At 37.9% G+C, this 21,074-nt stretch overlaps 1 long non-coding RNA gene across 3 annotated transcripts in view; it reads left to right on the top strand.

The window, feature by feature from the left end:
• Window positions 1-21,074, top strand: part of LOC107967069 (uncharacterized) — a 201,707-nt gene that overhangs the window by 16,510 nt on the left and 164,123 nt on the right. The window contains exon 4 of one of the 3 annotated variants that reach the window (XR_010147536.1): window positions 764-1,180. The exons of the other annotated variants lie outside the window; for them this stretch is intronic. This is a non-coding gene — a long non-coding RNA (uncharacterized LOC107967069). Of the gene's footprint in view, window positions 1-763; window positions 1,181-21,074 lie in introns of those variants that run through there. 3 annotated transcript variants of the gene reach the window in all.

Genomic DNA, 21,074 nt, shown 5'->3' with positions numbered 1-21,074 from the left:
TTTCTTACCTTTTCTACCATGATTGTGAGGCCTCCCTAGCCATGTGGAACTATGAGTCCATCAAACCTCTTTTTCTTTATAAATTACCTAGCCTTGGGTACGTATGTATTAGCAGTGTGAAAACAGACTAATACAGGCCTGAATTCTTCTAAGATGTAGGCATAGTTAAAGAATAACTAGCCATTGATTTTCTATAATCCCTTACAACTCAGGAGTCATGTGGCCATAGGTCAAAATGTTTGTGACTTCCTCAATTGCTCCTATAGATAACATCACTATTGTAGAATCTACGATTGGTCTTTTGAAATGTTTTTCAGCCTTTTGCATTCTGGCGACTGACTGTCTCCACCCAGGCCTGTGACTCATTACTCAACTAGTCCTGTGGCCCCCACCCATAGGCTACTTTGTGCACAAGGACCATTCTCGACACCTCTATGATTTTTATCTCCAATCAGAAGCACCCATTCCCTAGCCCCTTCTTGCCAAATTATTCATAGAAACTCTAGTTCATGGTGAATTCTTGGTGAAGTTGATTTGAGTAGCAAACTCCTGTACTTCTGCTCCACTAGCTTTCTGTTAATTTAACCCTTTCTTTACTATAATACCACCATCTCCATGAGTTAGTTTTGTCTGTGCAGCAGGCAAGAAGGACCTGTCAGGCAATCACAACCACATGGAGGACTATTCAGTGGGAGATAATCTTTTAAATTCATGTTATTCAGCATGAGATAATCTTTTAAATTCATGTTCTTTTAATTTTTAGGCACAAGATATTTTGCTGTGAGTCAAAGGTGTCTCCCAAACCCCAAATTTTAGAGGCAATAGAAAAGATGGCAACCAAAGGAGTTTCCTACAACCTACATAGCAAATAAAAGGAAGACAAAAAACATCAGCTCTACCCTATCACAAATGGAGCCTGTAACACATTCTAAGATAAAATGTAGTAGACTGTCACCAGGAATTATAGATAACAAGAAGGAGAAACAAACAAAAACAAAGGAGTGTATAATAATAAAAACCTAACAATAAGGCTGACTGAAATAAGCTCTGCATTGCCAAACTGTATTCCATTGGAGGAGCCCCCATTTGAGGTTTTCTCATCTCTTTATACTTCCTTCCTCTTGAAGCTATAAAGCCTCATGCAATATGGTAGTAATTACTGCTGTGCATTAATCTTTTATACCCCATTACTTCCCAGTCACCAGATAGGATTATATTTCTTAGAATCCCTTGTTTGGCTGGGGCAAGTGACAGTCCTGGCCAAAGAGTAATGAGCACAAGAAATGTGCGTCACTTCCATTAGAATAATTTAATTGTTCATACAAAGACTCTCCAGAACTTTCTCTTTTCTTTATGACAACTTTTGATTTCCAGACAGTGGTTTTTCCCTGAGAATGAAATGTAATGACAATGAGCAGCTTGAGTGCCCAGCCAGTCAGAGACTGACACGCAATATAAGTGAGGTATAAACCACTGTTGTTTTAAGTCAATGATATTTGGTGATATTAACACAGCATAACCTGGCCCATTCTCACCTATACGCACAGCTATGAGAAATGATAAGCAAAGTCAACCTAGCAGTGATTATAAATAAAATTATCTTCTTTCCCTAAGCTTTGACCCTGAAGAATGGTAGTCTAAAACTGGACCCTATCTTCATTACAGATTTAAACCTCTGAAAATGGTTAATTAGATTGTGTTGTCTGGGCATGGTTGCTCACGCCTGTAATCCTAGCATTTTGGGAGGCCAAGTCAGTTGGATCACTTGAAGCCAGGAGTTTGAGACCAGCCTGGCCAACATTTTTGCCATCTCTACTGAAAATACAAAAATTAGGTGAGTGTGTTGGCACATGCCTGTAATCCCAGCTCTTGGGAGGCTGAGGCATGAGAATCACTTGAACTTGAGCGGCAGAAGTTGTAGTGAGCTGAGATCATACCACTGCATTCCAGCCTGGGCAAAAGAGTGAAACTCTGTCCTAAATAATAATAATAATAATACTAAATAAATGGTGTTCACTGTAGTTCATAGTGAAAAATGTAAATCACATCTCATTCAAATGGACCCAAAATAAAGATAGCTCTAAAATTGCATCATTCTGTACATTGCTAATGACTATTGAAAGATGTGGAAATATGATCAATACATCAATTTGAAACATTTCAAGCATTCGGGAAAGAGTGCTATTTAAGGTGAATATCAGTGTTACTGGATTTTTACATTTTCCGTAGAATGGGTGTGGATGGGATTGCAGCATTGCCCATCTTTCTTCCAGCAGCTCTGCTCTACCACTACCTGTATTCCATACCAGATGTGGACTTTATTTTACATACACTAATTTCCTTGAAATATAATTTCAAAATATATTTTAAACTAATCTAGTGTTTGACTTATTTTTTTATACCCTTGACCTGTTACAAGTTAAGAGTTAAGGTGGCAGAAAATAAACTTGGCAAATAACCATTCTTTTACTCATTTCGTCATTGGTCTTTGATGGCAGGATCCTTATACTTAGAAGCTCGTGTATAAACCTGGAAAGACAACTAGGAGAAAGATGATAATGTGACCACAAATGATACACAAAACTTAATTCCAGAAATGTTTAGAGTGCCATCAAAACTTTATGCAGGAAGAATTATGTGTGTGTGCAAACTGAGATGTGGTTAGATCCAAGGGCCTTTAATATGAATTGATCAACAAGAAAGAATTTATGAAGCTCCTGTGCCGTTTGACCTCAGTAAATGGGGGTGCCCTTTTAACCACTGTAGTCATCTCGATGAAATATTTAAATAGCTATATATAGATATATTTTATGCTGTCAAATTTAGAAGGCATCTGTTACCACAGTTACTCCATTTGTAGATGCCAGGGGAAAATATGCATATGCGTTATTGCTAAAACAGGTCTCTTTTAAGGTTTCCAAGGTTTCAATATTGTGACCCCAAATCAGACAAATGAATAATAATGAAAAACTGTAGATAAAGTAGGTGAGCTTTGGAACATGCTACATGATTAATGGTAAAATTAATGGGACTGGTAGAAAATGTAATCATTAAGTGACTGTCTAGTGGCCCAGAGATCAGACTATACACGTATTATCATGTCCTTTGACAGTACTATCCCAAACTCCTGGCCTCAAGTGATCCTCTCACCTCTGCCTCCTGAAGCTCTGGGATTATAGGCTGAGCCACGGTTCCCAGCCTTTGACAACACTAGAAACCCACCTTGCATAAATAAAGCAATTATTATAAGCATATGGGCAAGAAAACCATAGAATAATTATTGTTGCAAGCTTTCTCATCAGAGACAGAGGTCCCAGCCTCAGCACTGTCATTTTCTAATACTAAGGCATTACGCCATTTTGTTTATTCAACATATATTTATTAAGAACCTATAATGTATTGGAGTTTTTGTAATGGGCACTGGGCACACTTGGTGGAACCAAGCAAACAAACAAGCAAGAAGCATATATAACTCCTGCCCTCACTAAGCTTATAGACTAAGATAGGGGAGGCAGAAATCAAAGAATCATCAAATAAGTGAACAGTCTCATTTGTGAAAAACATTACCAAGGACAGCATATTAGAGGAGGAATTGACCTAGTCAGACTCTCTTCTGCACATTGAGTGATATTTATACATGTATCTTAGGATTACTGTGAAGATTAAGAGAAATAATATATATTAACAGCTCACATAAAATAAGAACTGTACAAATTTTCCCTGTTTTCTCTATTCTTCTAAATGCAGGTGAATGCAGTGCATTAATTTCCAGATAATTTTTCTTGCTTATTGCAGGATTCTGAAGTGTTATGAATGGTCTTTATTAGGAGGAAATGCTAATGGGCATGTTTTCCTTTTTTTTTTTTTTTTTTTTTTTTGAGACAGAGTTTCGCTTTTGTTGCCCAGGCTGGAGTGCAATGGCGTGACCTTGGCGCAACCTGTCTTCTGGGTTCAAGCAATTCTCTGTGTCAGCCTCCCAAGTAGCTGGGATTACAGGCATGTGCCACTACACCTGGCTAATTTTGTGTTTTTAGAGGAGTCGGGGTTTCTCCATGTTGGTCAGGCTGTTCTCAAACTCTCGACCTCAGGTGATCCACCTGCCTAGACCTCCCAAGGTGCTGGGATTACAGGCATGAGCCACTGCATCCGGCCCCAAAACTGTGTTTTAAAAAATTTTATAGTCATTTGGGTATATACCCAGTAATGGGATGGCTGGGTCAAATGGTATTTCTAGTTCTAGATCCCTGAGGAATCGCCACACTGACTTCCACAATGTTTGAACTAGTTTACAGTCCCACCAACAGTGTAAAAGTGTTCCTATTTCTCCACATCCTCTCCAGCACTTGTTGTTTCCTGACTTCTTAATGATTGCCATTCTAACTGGTGTGAGATGGTATCTCATTGTGATTTTGATTTGCATTTCTCTGATGGCCAGTGATGGTGAGCATTTTTTCATGTGTTTTTTGGCTGCATAAATGTCTTCTTTTGAGAAGTGTCTGTTCATGTCCTTTGCCCACTTTTTGATGGGGTTGTTTGTTTTTTTCTTGTAAATTTGTTTGAGTTCATTGTAGATTCTGGATATTAGCCCTTGGTTAGATGAGTAGGTTGCGAAAATTTTCTCCCATTTTGTAGGTTGCCTGTTCACTCTGATGGTAGTTTCTTTTGCTGTGCAGAAGCTCTTTAGTTTAATTAGATCCCATTTGTCAATTTTGGCTTTTGTTGCCATTGCTTTTGGTGTTTTGGTCATGAAGTCCTTGCCCATGCCTATGTCCTGAATGGTAATGCCTAGGTTTTCTTACACATGCACACGTATGTTTATTGCGGCATTATTCACAATAGCAAAGACTTGGAACCAACCCAAATGTCCAACAATGATGGACTGGATTAAGAAAATGTGGCACATATACACCACGGAATACTATGCAGCCATAAAAAATGATGAGTTCATGTCCTTTGTAGGGACATGGATGAAATTGGAAATCATCATTCTCAGTAAACTATCGCAAGAACAAAAAACCAAACACCGCATATTCTCACTCATAGGTGGGAATTGAACAATGAGATCACATGGACACAGGAAGGGGAATATCACACTCTGGGGACTGTGGTGGGGTGGGGGGAGGGGGGAGGGATAGCATTGGGAGATACACCTAATGCTAGATGACGAGTTAGTGGGTGCAGCGCACCAGCATGGCACATGTATACATATATAACTAACCTGCACAACGTGCACATGTACCCTAAAACTTAAAGTATAATAAAAAAATAAAATAATAAAATAAAAATAAAAAAATAAAAAAAAAATTTTAATCAGAAGGTCACCATTTGGCAAACTCATTTTTCTATTCTCTTATAAAGCACAATGAGATCTTACCTTAAAACATACTTAAGATAAAAGAATCTTGAAAGTTGTCACGAATACACTTTGCAAATGCAATATCCAAGACAATAGAAAAACTTTATAATAAATTTCAGTATAGAGAGAGAGAAATTGCAACTGTGTCAAAAATATAAGAAATAAAACTGTGAAAGATGAACTGAACCTCAGTGGTAGAAACAGAATTTTCATTTAGGCCTTATCTAGTTCTCTTTGAGGTGAATGAATAATGAAACATGGGGAAATTAGAAAATTTAATAACCCACTTTTTAAGAATTCACAGATGTTTCTTGAGAAATCTATCAGAATTTTTTTAAAACCTGCCTTCTTAAAGAGATCTTTTAATTTTGGAATAGGGTAGGGCACACATCATGTTGGTGTAACAATCACATTATGAAAACGCAGCTAGAATGCTGATGGGTGGGGGTAATACTTGGGAGACACAATGAAATTTAATGTTCTTGGTTTGGGGAAGAGACAACACTACCTATATATCATAATGCCTTGCCTCTTACACGGTAATAAAAATAGACATGAAAAGCTAACTGAAACCTAGACATTATCCATAGTTTGCTCAGGTTAACTGAACTAAGGAGATTCTGAAACTTAAGAACAACAACAACAACAAATCCTTAAGCCTTTTTTCAAATGATGCACTTGGGAAATAAGTGAGCCAGAAGGGAATGTCTCTGCTTTTGCTAGGAGAGAAATATAGTAACTAACCCAAAAGAACCTTAGATAAAGATTTTTAGTTTCTATAGCAGTATTCCCCAAATGTGGTATGCATTAGGGAAGAGATGTGTAATATAAAGCAGGAAAAAAAAAAAGAGTCTTTTCTTAGACCATATGGCTTGAAACATTTAGGCTCTTAAGGGAATCTAACTGTTGGCATGTAGGAAAAACTTGGGGAGAAAACAGTATGAGGTTGTGTGTCATCTACTCATTACTCTCTGTCCTTCATATTAGAAAGGACTCTCTAGAATGGTAGAGAAAAATTAGATTCAGAGAAAACATGAGAGCAGAGATGCAGGTAAGCCTTAGAGGAAGGGGCCCTGTGCCCACTCTCTAGGCCAAGTCCCAGAAAATGGTGAACCATCAAATACATTCATAGAATTGAAACGTAGAGTCCTGTGCCAGCAGTGAGGTAGCAAAGGCAATTGAAGGAAAAGAGCGGCTGGATCTACCCTGGGCACAGGCAACAAAGGAGTATAATGTCTGACATGAATTGAACAACAGCAATAAAACCAACTAGAAGTCTGCTTCTTTTTTAAATCATCATTTGCAGGTTATTCTAAATAATGTTGATGATAAAATGATTCTCCCAGATAAGAATATTTTCTTAGTCTTAAGTTTTAAATAACTGCTGTAGTTAATGTTGAATTTTAATAATATATACATAAACTAACAATTAGCACGTACGTTTGAAAATTTATCTTTTAACATATATTGTATTCAACCTAGAAGTTTTTCAGTGAACTCCTAGTTATTCCATTGGTCTCTGTAGTGAGTTAATGGTAGCTTCCAAAAAGATATGTCCATGTCCTAATCCCCCAAACCTGTAAATGTTACCGTTATTTGTAAATGGATCTCTGTAGAAATCATTAAGGATCTTGAGATGAGACTATCCTGGATTACTGGGGGCGGAGGACCCTACATTCAATGAAAAGTGTTCTTAGAAGAGACACACTGGAGAGGGACACATAGATAAATGGAGATTATATAAAGACAGAGGCAGAGATTGCAGTGAGGCAGCTGTACAAGCCCAGGAATGCCGACAACCACCAGAAGCTGGAAGAGTGAAGAAAAGGATCTTCCCTAGAGTGGGTGGAGGAAATATGGGGCTCCCAACACCTCGATTCAAACTTCTGGCCTTCAGAACTGTAAACGAATTAATCTCTACTGTCTTAAGCCATCAATTAATTTCATCCAGCCACCCTAGAAAACTAATACAATCCCTAACCCACAAACTCAGTTACAAGAAAAGTCATTCCTAGGGTAACTTTAAATATTGAGAGCTATCCTTGTTCTTTTTTGCATCAGTTGATGATTTCACACACTACCTTTAAAAAGAATATTCAAAATCAACAATGATAGCACAATGATTGTAAAATCCTGAAAACAAGACTTGAATTACTTTACTTCTGCCGTAACGTATGATTAATGACATTTTTTACTTGTGCTTTAACATTTAAAATAGTAAAATGGAGTCTGAAGTATAACTAACAATATTTTTGTTTGGTAAGTATATGTTTTCATTTGTAACATAAATATTTTATTGAATTTGGATAAGATTCTTTATATTTAAAATTTCCATCTTTTTATTTTAATTATGATTAAATTATAATAGTGTTATCACAGCGATAGGGTACTAATTGTTTAAATATTTTTCCCCTTCCCCCCATAAATTAATGTAATCAAAAAGCATAAATCTACTTTTTTTGTATTGCCATTTTTATTAGTTATTTTTTACTGGGCGTAATTATATACACAAAGTTTAATAGAAGACAATTTTCATTGCTTTTCTTTTTTAACCACTATTATTATTTATGCCATTTCATGATAATTACTGAATATAATTTTGAAATATAGAGGAGAGTTTTTAAAAATGAGCTCTTTGGGACATAAATATGCTGAGAATGTCCATAGCTGGGCTGTACACTGGTTAGAGCCCAGTGGTAGGGCAAATTCCTACAGGAGAAGTGGCAATTGCTTTACCAGGTAGATGAGACCATAGTGTCACCAGGGTTCTCTTGGCCTGGGACTCTTCGGAATCAGGAGAAGTCTCATGTGCCCCATGTTGGCAATAATGAACTAAAAGAGTCATCAGACCCACAGACTGTGCTACGGTAACTTTTGTGTGCCAAAGTCTAAAGATAACACTAAAGAAAGCTGGGCTTACCTGATCTAGACGGATATTTAGAATTACTCCCTTTTATTTTTCACCACTGACATCTTTGTAAGCTTTCTCAAATACCATAATAAGAGGAGTGGGTGGTGGGGCATCCAATTGAATAAAAATATATCTCTACCTCCTTTCCAGAATGGGAGCTAAAAATAGAAATCTAGCTAAATTTAAGAAAAAAAGTTACCTTTCTTCCTCACTTACGTTGTGGAATGGAATGCAAATCTGTAACATACATTTCCCAAAAAAGTAAACTGAGATTCAGGTAATGTTACTGACATGATCTAAGGTCTCACAAGTAATTTTAAAAAGTACTAAAATTCTGACCTAGGTCCATCTCATTTAAAGAACACCAGCGTTTCTACCATGTCAGGCAATCACCCCAGAAACTACTAAAACTTCTGGTCCATAGAAAAATGATAAGCTGGGACTATTGCAGGGGTGGGGCAAATTGTGGGCCTCTAGGTTTTAAGAGGATTAGTTCCTGCTAAATTCCTGGTAATATTTATCCTTAGCTTACCTTGGAGGAACAGGATTTCCTAGTACCAAGCTGGATTCATGTTTCCAAATCTCAGCTCTAACTCTCATCAGTTGTGTGATTTTGGGGAATTGTCTCTAGCTATCAGTCTCTGCTATTTTTATGTCTTAGATGAGGAGATAATGAATTCACAAAGATTAGGAATTATAAGTATAAAACACTTGGAATGTAGTAGTGTATTATAAACTGGATCTATTTTATTATACCTTTCTAAAGACATAGCATTCTAGAGTGGTTGTAAATACTACTATAATTCCACACATAACCTCTGGTAACTAGTATTTGAAAAGATGTCTTAACTGAGAATGAATGTTTTTATTTATTCATTGATTATTTTTTGTTTTTGCTGACAACATTGAGTATCCAGGCCTGCCTGATGGATACAGAGAAAGGTTCGAACTAGACAGGGTATTAATTTCCTTAAAATTTTCTTTCTGTTGTAACTTGCTGATCTTCTCAGCATGAAATTGATTAAGAAATTCACATCACTTAATTCTCTTCATAATCACCTAGTGTGAAACTTGCAAGGAAGAACTTTTTTAAAGAAAGGGCAATGAGCCAAGGGAGGTGTGCAGAGGGGTTAGAGTTGGGTATTCACGTGCAAGATTCTCCGTTCTTAGGAAATTCCCAGATAAGCAGTATTCCCTGCTGGGCTTCACAGATGGATCAGAAATCTGGAAAGCTAGTACTTGGTAAAGACAGTGGGTTTAGAGGATAACAAGTAGAGAACAGGCACCAACAAATTGTGACAAACATGAAAATGGACGAAATTAAATAAGTCATCCTGGCTATTTGTGAAAGGAAGTAGTATAATAGGGAGTGAAGAGTGCCTCTGGGACCAGACTGTGTTAAAAAGAGGCCCTGTAAAATAGTTTTACAGGAAAATAAAGGAGAAAAGGATGCAAGCAAATATCTGTGATAGAAACTTCATTTCTCAGAAGATGGTTACCAGGAAGTAGAAAGAACATGGGGTTTTGAAGATGGAAAGTTGTGGGACTGAATCTCTTCCAGGTTAATAATTGTGTGAGGTTTGTCAAGTTACTTAAGTTCTCTGCATCGCTGTCTCTTTTTCTGTTAGGTATTATTTGTTATTTCTTCACTTTTTGATAATTTAGGAGTTAACTTCCCTCCACACACTATTCTATGCCTTTGATAAAGCCATTAAATTTGATAGGAATTCCATGTCCCTACATACATCAATTCTGGCTGATTGAGCTCATTTAAGGCCATGGTGACATCTTCCATCTCTGTGTTACATGATGACATGTCAAGGTGAGAAGCTGATAATTTTTTCTTGTGTGCTTGCTTGGAGGGTGCATGGAAGGGGAATGGTACCTCTCTTAGACCTTTGCAAAAGGAGGTAGGCTTATATCCATTTTTTTTTTTTTTTTTTTGAGATGGAGTCTGTCTCTGTCACCCAGACTGGAGTGCAGTGGCGTGATCTCGGCTTACTTCAACCTCTGCCTCCCGTGTTCATGCCATTCTCCTGCCTCAGCCTCCTGAGTAGCTGGGACTACAGGTGCCCACCACCACACCTGGCTATTTTTTTTTTTTTGTATTTTTAGTAGAGATGGGGTTTCACAGTGTTAGCCAGGATGGTCTCGATCTCCTGACCTCGTGATCTGCCCGCCTCAGCCTCCCAAAGTGCTGGGATTACAGGCCTGAGCCACCACGCCCAGTCTGTATCTTGTTCTTTAGAGGATCTGCTATGACCCTTCTTTAGCCATATTCTTTTCCATTAGGCAAGAATTCTCTGAGGCTCCAGAAATATGCCCACACTTAACACGCGTCCTCTTCTGGATCATGCTGTAGAGACTCGGAATGCAAGAATTCCCTGCCTTCGTTGACTCTGAGAGGGCTTTCAAGGAGGGATCTGTGGGCTTCTCTGGTGATATACACACCTCTAGACCTCAAGTAAGGACGTTTAGGTGAGGAGACATACATGGGGTTGGGGACTCTGGGCTGAGGTAGCCCCCAAAGCAAGTGAGGCCCCTAAATGCCACAGAGTAAAATATAGCAGAAAAAAAAAAAAAAGGTTGCTGGACCCAGGCCAACCCTCCTCATGCAGCCAAGTCTGGCATGGGACTCTGAGGTGTCTTAGAATTCTAAAGTCAAACCTGACCTTCCATGTCATTACAAAAGTCAGGAATAGATTTTTTTTTAACAGCTTGATTTATATCTTTTAAATATTTAGATAAATGTCAAACTATTCTCCATTTGTACTCTTGCTGATGTTAGGGATGTTAGGGGTGTACCTGGGGAAATTCATCCTCGCCATCCTCCTTTTAATGGCAAAAGAAAGAAGCTGCATTATACAGCATGGATGCTAATTTCTGAATCACTTGAATATCCTGTTTATAGGGCATTGTCTCATTCCGGAGTTCCAAGAGCTCCAAAGCCCAGAACTTCCTCTGTGTTTTGGTCCCATGTATCTACCCTGGGCCTCTTTCTTTAGATAGGCTTTTATGTTTGCCAATAAATAGATTGGAAAATGGTTGGTGAAACACCATGATCTATTCCTGTTAAAGTTTTTTTTTCTTTTATTATATATTTTTTTATTATTATTATACTTTAAGTTTTAGGATACATGTGCACAACGTGCAGGTTTGTTACATATGTATACATGTGCCGTGTTGGTGTGCTGCACCCATTAACTCGTCATTTATCATTAGGTATATCTCCTAATGCTATCCCTCCCCCCACCCCACAACAGTCCCCAGTGTGTGATGTTCCCCTTCCTGTGTCCACATGTTCTCATTGTTCATTTCCCACTTATGAGTGAGAACATGCAGTGTTTGGTTTTTTGTCCTTGAGATAGTTTGCTGAGAATGATGGTTTCCAGCTTCATCCATGTCCCTACAAAGGACATGAACTCATCCTTTTTTATGGCTGCATAGTATTCCATGGTGTATATGTGCCACATTTTCTTAATCCAGTCTATCATTGTTGGATATTTGGGTTGGTTCCAAGTCTTTGCTATTGTGAATAGTGCCACAATAAACATACGTGTGCATGTGTCTTTATAGCAGCATGATTTATAATCCTTTGGGTATATACCCAGTAATGGGATGGCTGGGTCAAATGGTATTTCTAGTTCTAGATCCCTGAGGAATCGCCACACCGACTTCCACAATGGTTGAACTAGTTTACAGTCCCACCAACAGTGTAATAGTGTTCCTATTTCTCCACATCCTCTCTAGCACCTGTTGTTTCCTGACTTTTTAATGAGTGGCACTAAAATAAAGAAGTATCAAGAGTGAAAGAAGTCATACAAAATTCAAAGTTCTCCCCGTCTCCACATATTCCTCAAACAATGCCCAAGAAAAGGAGAAATTAAGCCTCAGCATTCCAAGGCACCTCATGCAAGTCAGCAAGTTAGAAAAACAATTACTATAGAGAAAACAATGATTCATTGTGGGTGCTAGAAACTTAGAATATAATTGAATGTGCAGTGGCTCACACGTGTAATCTCTACACTTTGGGAAGCCAAGGCAGGAGGATCACTTAAGCCTAGGAGTTTGAGACCATCCTGGGCAACATAGCAAGCCCATCTCTACAAAACTTTTTTTGAGACAGAGTTTCGCTGTGTCACCCATGCTGGAGTGTAGTGGTGCGATCTCAGCTCACTGCAGCCTCTGCCTCCCAGGTTCAAGCGATTCTTCTGTCTCAGCCTCCCGAGTAGCTGGGACTATAGAGGAGCGCCAGCATGCCTGGCTTATATTTTTATTTTTAGTAGAGATGGAGTTTCACTGTGTTGGCCAGGCTGGTCGTGAACTCCTGACCTCAGGTGATTTACCTGTCTCAGCCTCCAAAGTGCTGGGATTACAGGTGTGAGCCACCGCACCCAGCCACACAACTTTTTTTAAAAAAGAAAAATCCTAGTTGGGCATGGTGGCACATGCCTGTAGTCCCAGCTACTTGGGAGGATGAAGTGGGGGAACACTTGAGCCCGGGAAGCAGAGGTTGCAGTGAGCTGTGAATGTGCCACTGCATTGCAGCCTGGGTGGCAGAGCAAGACCCTGTAGCAAAAATAAATAAATAAATAATAAGAATAATAAATAAAAATGAATGTAATTGGTACACTTGGGAAGCCGATGTTAAGGTGGGGGCTTGAGTAGGGAAGAATAATTTGTCTTCATTTCACTTAAATTACACTTGATATGGCTCATTAGAAAATACTCTCCTGGGTTTTTAAGCTTGTGATAGGTCAGGGCCCACCCAGTGTCAAGCACTTACATTGGGAATAGAACTTTGTCTAAACCTTCATCAATGAAGAGGACTTCCTTTGGAAAGCCAGAACTAGGAATGGTGCATTCTGGGTTTTAGCCCTTTCAAATGCCATTGTCATTTGCAGTCAGAAGACCTGGACTCCAATGCCTTAGGCAAATCTTTGTACCTCTCTTAGCTTTCTACCTCACGGAATTGCTCTCAAATGGTACATGAATATGGCCTTAATAACCTGCAAAATTTTATTACTTAGTGGCTGTATGCATAACAGAATTGATTATTACTTAACAGTTATTATTAAGAACAGTCAGTTTAGGAATTTCTGCTTTGAGACAACTGGTCTGCTCTCTTTTCCCTTGGTTCAATTTGATTTTCCTTAGAACTTTAGAGCATAGCAATGATCATTTTACATATTGCTCCAAGTTATCTGAAAGTTAATCTAGTGGGATTATTATCTTTATTTTTAAAGTAAGAAAACTCACAGTCAGAAATATCAGTGCTTTCTCATAAGACACACATCTACCAAACATGACTGGATTGTCTATAGTCTACAAACATGCCTTCTGTGTATTATCTACTCACTAATTAGTATTAACAAAAGGTTTAAATTGTCTTATGTTTAGGTTTATTGCTCATGCACTTTTCTTGTCAAATTCATTCTAGGATAATTCTATACTCTTAAATATTTTAAAAAACAAAATCCATTTCCTAAGCCATTTCTAATTCTGCAATTAGATTTCTAAAACATTTTTAAACAAATCTGAAGATCAGTATAACCATGTTGTATCCTAACCCCTCCCAAACTGCTTAGATTCTACATACTTCTGGGTAGAGGAAGAAGTTGTCAATTTCATGACTAAAAGTTAACAGCAGATCATGGCCAACAGCTGAGGAGGTAGCTGTGTTATATGATGGAAAAAGGTCTGACCCTAAAGACATGAGACCAGTCACCCAGTCATGTTTCTGACATTTGGTAGATGTGTGCCTTATGAGAAAGCACTGATGTTTCTTTAATTTAGTTATTTATTTCGAGATGGAGTTTTGCTCTTGTCACCCAGGCTGGAGTGCAATGGCACGTTCTAGGCTCACTGCAACCTCTGCCTCCCAGGTTCAAGTGATTCTCCTGTCCCAGCCTCCCGAGTAGCTGGGATTACAGGCACCCACCACCACGCCTGGCTAATTTTTGTATTTTTAGTAGAAACAGGGTTTCACCACGTTGGCCAGGCTGGTGCACTGATGTTTCTGATTGTGAGTGTTCTTACTTAAAAATAAAGATAATAGCTCACCATATTAATTTTCAGATAGCTTTGAGAAATATATAAATGATAATTACTGTGCTCTAAAGTGAAGTCTAAGGAAAATCAAATTGAACCAAGGGAAAAGAGAGTAGCTCAGTTGTAAGCAAATGGTACTTAGTAAATATTTACTGGTTTGCTTAAAATACTACAAAGGAAGAAATTTCTGTGGAATGTAATCCATAGAGCAGTGTAAAGATGTTTTGGTTAGATAGAATTAGAGCATATTTAGAGAACATGGAAAAGACAGTGAAAATAGATTCCTCTTATTCAAATGCTTTTTTTCTGTACTACACACTGCTACTAGAATAATTTTCCACAAACACACAGGTGATCATGTTACCCTAGTACTAAAACACACTGACATTTTTGCACTGATAACCTAGTGAATAAAGATCTAAGGTCCTTCACAGAATAGATCAAACTCCCTTTTCTGCACTGTCAATAAATGGGTAGCAATTGCTAATCAGTCCAAAGTTTCTTTTCAGAGTCATGAAAGTGTTCTAAAATTGACTGTGGTAATGATTGCACAACTTTGTGAATATAGTTAAAAACATTGAATTGTGCATTTCAGATGTGAATATTGTGTGGTATTGAATTATATATCAATAAAGTTCTTTTTCTTTTTTCTTTTTTTTTTTTTTTGAGATGGAGTCTCACTCTGTTGCCCAAGCTGGAGTGCAATGGTGGTGAGATCTTGGCTCACTGAAACCTCTGCTTCCTGGGTTCAAGCGATTCTCCTGCCTCAGTCTCCTAAGTACCTGGGATTGCAGGTGCCCACCATGATGCCTGACTAATTTTTGTACTTTTAGTAGAGACAGGGTTTCACCATGTTGGCCAGGCTGGTCTCGAACTCCTAACCTCAGGTGATCTGCCCACCTCGGCCTCCCAAAGTGCTGGGATTATAGGCATGAGCCACCACCCCTGGCCTAAAGTTCTTAGTCTTAAAATTCTCCCTTTTCAGGTACTGTTTTCATAAAAATTATTTCTTATTTGTTATTCTAGTACATATACTCTACTATAAGCACAAAGGACCACTTATTTTTACATGAAGATCCACTTTGTTTATGCCTTTATTTGTGGTGTTCCTTCTCCGCTAGTTGTACAAACTCTACCTCTTGAATTCCTATACATTTCTCAAGGCTGGGATTAAGTACTCTCTCTGCCAAAGAACCCTGCTTCAGTACCACTTACCATGAAATTAAAATGTCCTTCTTTAATGTAATCAAACATATTTTCTCTCAAAATTCTTATTTTAAAACAAATGTCATTGTGTAAAAATATTGTCTGATTTCAATTTTTGTTTTGTTTTAAAATAAAAGTGACATCAACATTATAAGAATGTCTCAACATATGTCAGTGGTCCACCTCCCTTAATCTGTAAGGCATCGTAATTTATTTGCTTATGTATCCCTTCAGTTTCCTCTAGCCTTGTGCTTTTTTTTTTTTTTTTTTTTTTGAGACGGAGTCTCACTCTGTCACCCAGGCTGGAGTGCCATGATCTTGGCTCACTGCAAACTCTTCCTGGGTTCAAGCAATTTTCCTGCCTCAGCCTCCCAAGTAGCTGGGATTATAGGCACTCACCACCACACCCAGCTAATTTTTGTATTTTTAGTAGAGATGGGGTTTCACCGGGTTGGCCAGGCTAGCCTTGAACTCATGACCTCAGGTGAAACACCTGCCTCAGCCTCCCAAAGTGTTGGGATTACAGGCGTGAACCACCATGCATGGCCTTAGCCTTATGCTTTTCATATAACACTCACATAATAAATGTTTATGAAATTTGATGTAATTGCTGTAACATAGAGAAATTACCTGAGCAAAATATTTATTATGTTCACTACTACATTGGCCTAGAAAAAATTGGGGCAGATGTTAAAAAAGGTGAATATTCATCTCATAAAGCTTCATGTACTGTAATTTAACACCAAAGCATGATAAACTTACTAAATACTGAAGAATGTATTTTTTTTTTTACAACACAAGCTAACATTTGGATTCATCACACCTTACTGCTAAATTTCACATTCCTTTTCTTTCCTGCGTCTCCAATTAGAGCATTCTGCTTATCCTCTAGGATTATTGACACGTTTTCTAGGACAGATTTTGAATACCATTCTGTATTTGTTTGAAAGTGAATTATTTCTTTTCCTACCTTCATATCTAAAAAGGTGAATTCATTCTAAAAGGAGAAATAAAAGGCATACTTATTCTTTTAGCAGATTTATTATTTGTTATTCTAAAGAATTTATGTAAATGTGCTTCAAGATGTTACTGAGTTTGTATCATACTGGATTTCCTAAAATGGAAAATTATTGGTTTTCAATTTTTTTGGTACATCATCTTATTTTAGATGATCACTTTCTCATAAATAATATTCACTAGATTTTGTATTTCTGTGCAGTATTCTCTTCCTATATTGACATATTTTCTCAATGCAAAGATGAAATCCTCAGCCTTTGGCTCCTGATATATTGTGATGTGCTTTGCAGAGTTTCTCTTGGGTTGCAGGGGGCTTGGCAGTCAACAAAATATCAGAAGGAAAAGTTGCTCTGATGGAGAGAGACTTTCACAAGGAAGCACATGTTGCGACTTGATACTTGATTACTCATTTTATGTGTATATAAATTGACATTATAGTTATAATATTTCTATTTAATGTAAGGTAGATACTATAAATTTAAAGGAAAAAATGGGTTCATAGAAGTTAGATGAGGCTGAGGCAGGAGAATGGCATGAACCCGGAGGGCAGAGCCTGCAGTGAGCCGAGATCGTGCCATTGCACTCCAGCCTGGGCGACAGAGCGAGACTCCATCTCAAAAAAACAAACAAACAAAAAAAGAAGTTAGATGACCTTCTCAGAGTGACACAGCTAGTAACTGGCAGAGTGGGAGTTCAGAAACTCAGATGTATTTGCTCCTAGAACTTGTGCCTCTGTAACTTGCACAAAGCTTCAGTGCTCCACTTAGATGACTTTTTTTCTTTTTTGTTTGTTCTTTCCTGTGGAGACAGGGTCTCACTCTGTTGCCCAGACTGGAGTACAGTGGTGCGATCTCAGCTCACCGCAACCTCCGGCCTCCTGAGTTCAAGCGATCCTCCTGCCTTAGCCTTCCGAGTAGCTGGGATTACAGGCATGTGCCACTACCGCCTGGCTAATTTTTGCATTTTTAGTAGAGATGGAGTTTCACCATGTTGGCCAGGCTAGTCTCGAACTCCTCACCTCAAATGATCCACCTGCCTTGACCTCCCAAAGTGCTGGGATCATAGGCGTGAGCCACTGCACCTGGCCGTTAGATGCCTTTCTTAAGTTCCAAATCTATTAAGTCTATTCTCTTTCCAAATACTTATCACTTATACAACTATAAGCTAATCTCAGTTCTTTTTTTCAGCTACTGGTTATAAAATTGTTATTACATTTCAATAGTTGTCATTGAGTCATTTTGACGGCTTCATACATAAGTTTACAGATGCTCACAAGTGTTAGTGACCGGTAAAAAAAAATTTCAGGATAACTGAAGTATATTAACTTATTTATATGTAATAACTGAAACCAAATTGGGATATTATTTGCTGAAATAAAGTCATCTTTCTGGGAAGTCACTTCTTAGAGAATGGTTGTATATTTTATATATAATATCAGTTACTATATTTCCAAATGTTAGAATTAGAGTCCAGAAATTTTTAAAAATACAACTGGATTTTAAAATATGGCCACCATTTCTGACATATCAATATTAGTTAATGTTTCTTGCTATGTACACAAAAAGTATGAAAAAATATGCACAATAAATAAACACTTCCTTTATTCACTTGTTTTGCAAGCACATCCTGCCCAGACGTGCTCTCCTGTGCCATGTTAAGAAATATGGATGAATCAAATTTCCAGCTATTGTAACAAAACCATAATTCATCTCCATCTATATCTATTTCACTCTTCTTATTGGGTATATGGCTGCCAAGCCAGATTATATTTCCCACTATCTTTGCAATTAGGTAAAGTCACATGGCCTAGTTCTTTCCCAGGGGAAGGTGTGCAGAAGCAATGTGTGTTGCTTCTAGACCTGGGTCTAAATACATTGAGTATGTGTTTTCACCTTTTGCTCACATCCTGCACTATTTGGAACCCAAATATTATGTGACCAACTTTGGCAGTAACATCAGACAACACCTATGCATTAGGAAGATGAGCAGTAGACTTGAAAGGAGGTCAGGGCCATAATTGTCAATGAAATGTTGCTGACCTAGGCATTCATATTCAGTTAAAATTGAGAAATAAGCATGGTTTTTAAAGTTATTGTTTTGTTGAGCCTCTGTGTTATATCATCTCAGCTTTTGGTTAATGAGAAACAAATTCCTTTTTCTTTGTGTTTCACTTGGGTAATTCATACCTATCCTTTACATCTAAACTTTGATATATTGCCTGATGGATCCCTTAACACAAGCCTAGTGATCTTACTTATGTTTTTCTAATGGTATCTGGTTCTTTAAAATATTACCGAACATTTATTAAATATTTACATATCAGACACAATTTCAAGCATATATGTTATCCTATTTAATATTCTTATTGAATATTATATTCAATAATAGGCTAAAAGAATCTCCATATTCTAGATGAACCTCTGTATTATAGATGAGAAAACAGTTAGGGAGAATCTCCGTATTATAGAGTCTCAATATTATAGATGAGAAAACAGTTACGGAGAATCTCCGTATTATAGAGTCTCCATATTATAGATGAGAAAAACAGTTATAGAGAGGTCAAGTATGGTTGTATTTACCAAAAGAAAGCTGCAACAATGTTTCTTATCTTACGTGTGCACTCTTATAATGTGACTATAACACTTCCTCTACCGAAAGATAGGTTCTATGTTTCTTATCCCTGAATCTGGATGGATTTGTCACTATAGAAGAGATACTCTGTGACTTCCAAAGCTAGACTGGGAACTGTATCAGTGGCTCCCCACTGGTTCTCTTTAAGCACTCATTTTTGGACTCTTGAGAAGCCAGCTAAAAGGTCTGAGGCTGCCATGTTCTTAGGAAGCCCCGATAACAGAGACTGGGTATAGCTAATGTCTGGCCAACAGCCCCAGCCCAGGCCCCAGGCAGTGTCTACTGCTAGATATGTGAATAAGAATACCTCCTGATCATTTGATCATTCCAGCCCTCAGCCATAGTCACCTTGAGAGTTTTGAATCCTCTTAGTTGCAGTTACAAGCAGTAGAAATATGTTATCATTATGTTTTTTTCCTAAATCCATGACCATGGAATATGTGAATGTAATAAAATGACTGCTTTAAGCTGCTGATCTCTGGTGTAACTGGAAAATTGCCCAAAGTAAAAAAAAAAAAAAAAAATCTAGTAAGCAGAAAATCTGAGATTTAAATCTAAAAACTCTGATTCCAAAATCTTTAGATACTATATCACTTGTGCTTAGTTTCTGTATAGAAAATGCCTATTTATTTGTTTTTTACTCCAAGTCAATTTAAAAACTACATTAACGCAGGGCCTTTTCTTATTTACTCTGAGGAAACAAGGATTTTTATTTTTATTTTTATTTTTATTTTAAATTTCTGTACCCTATAGCCCAGTACAGTGGCTGAAACATACTAGGCACTAAACAAATGTTATCTTAATGAATAAATAATTGTTAGCATTTATGATTGGAAGATCTGTGAATAGTGACTTCACCTTGTGAAATTCCATAACCACCTAATATAAGCTAATGTTTATGAACCATCTACCAGTTGACTAATACCATGGTAAATTGTTTACAAATGTTATTTCCTTTTTACATCCCCATAATGTAAGCATTATAAGAGACCCATTTTACAAATGAGGACATGGAGACTTTGAATTAATAGTTTCCTCAAGCCCCACAGTTATTAAAAGAAAGAATTTGAATCTGGACATTGTTTGATGCCATTCCATGCTGGATAATCTCCATTTACCTCTCCTCCTCTCTACCCTTCACCATTCTGCATTTTAAGCTGAGAGGCTGAACTCTATAGACTGTACCAATCAGTTCCTCTTTTCTTCTGGCTTATGATTAGGTTGAACACATAGAAGATACCAGCAGAAGACAGAGTGCCAAATAAGTTAGAGGTTTATGGTATTCATTTAGCTGCCTCTCCACCAGGCTGTGGGTTCACAGTGATTGTATGGCTCTTATTAAGGGTCCCAACTTCTGTAGAGAAGCCTTCTTCTTAGCTAATTTATTTCTGGGTTCTAATCACAAGTTCCCCCTACCATTGTCCTCAGGCCTGGTAATGGTAGTCGCTTCCTGCTGTTGCCAGCCATGGATTTTTCTTAACCTTTTTATTTTTTATTTATTTATTTATTTATTTATTTATTTATTTATTTTTAAGACGGAGTCTCGCGCTGTCGCCCAGGCTGGAGTGCAGTGGCGCGATCTTGGCTTACTGCAAGCTCCGCCTCCCTGGTTCACGCCATTCTCCTGCCTCGGCCTCTCGAGTAGCTGGGACTACAGGCGCCCGCCACCATGCCAGGCTAATTTATTTTTGTATTTTTGGTAGAGACGGGGTTTCACCGTGTTAGCCAGGATGGTCTCAATCTCCTGACTTTGTGATCCTCCTGCCTTGGCCTCCTAAAGTGCTGGGATTACAGGCGTGAGCCACCACACTTAGCCGGATTTTTCTTAACCTTTTTAACACCTTCGTAAATACTCCTGCATTAAACTCTGTTTACTTATTCCTTTTGAGTGTGCCTTCTGCA

The sequence above is a fragment of the Pan troglodytes genome, chromosome 9, assembly GCF_028858775.2.
Source record: "Pan troglodytes isolate AG18354 chromosome 9, NHGRI_mPanTro3-v2.0_pri, whole genome shotgun sequence".
Lineage (NCBI taxonomy): Eukaryota > Metazoa > Chordata > Mammalia > Primates > Hominidae > Pan > Pan troglodytes.
The sequence above is the reverse complement of the archived record's forward strand: the minus strand, read 5'-3'. Positions and strand labels throughout refer to the sequence as shown.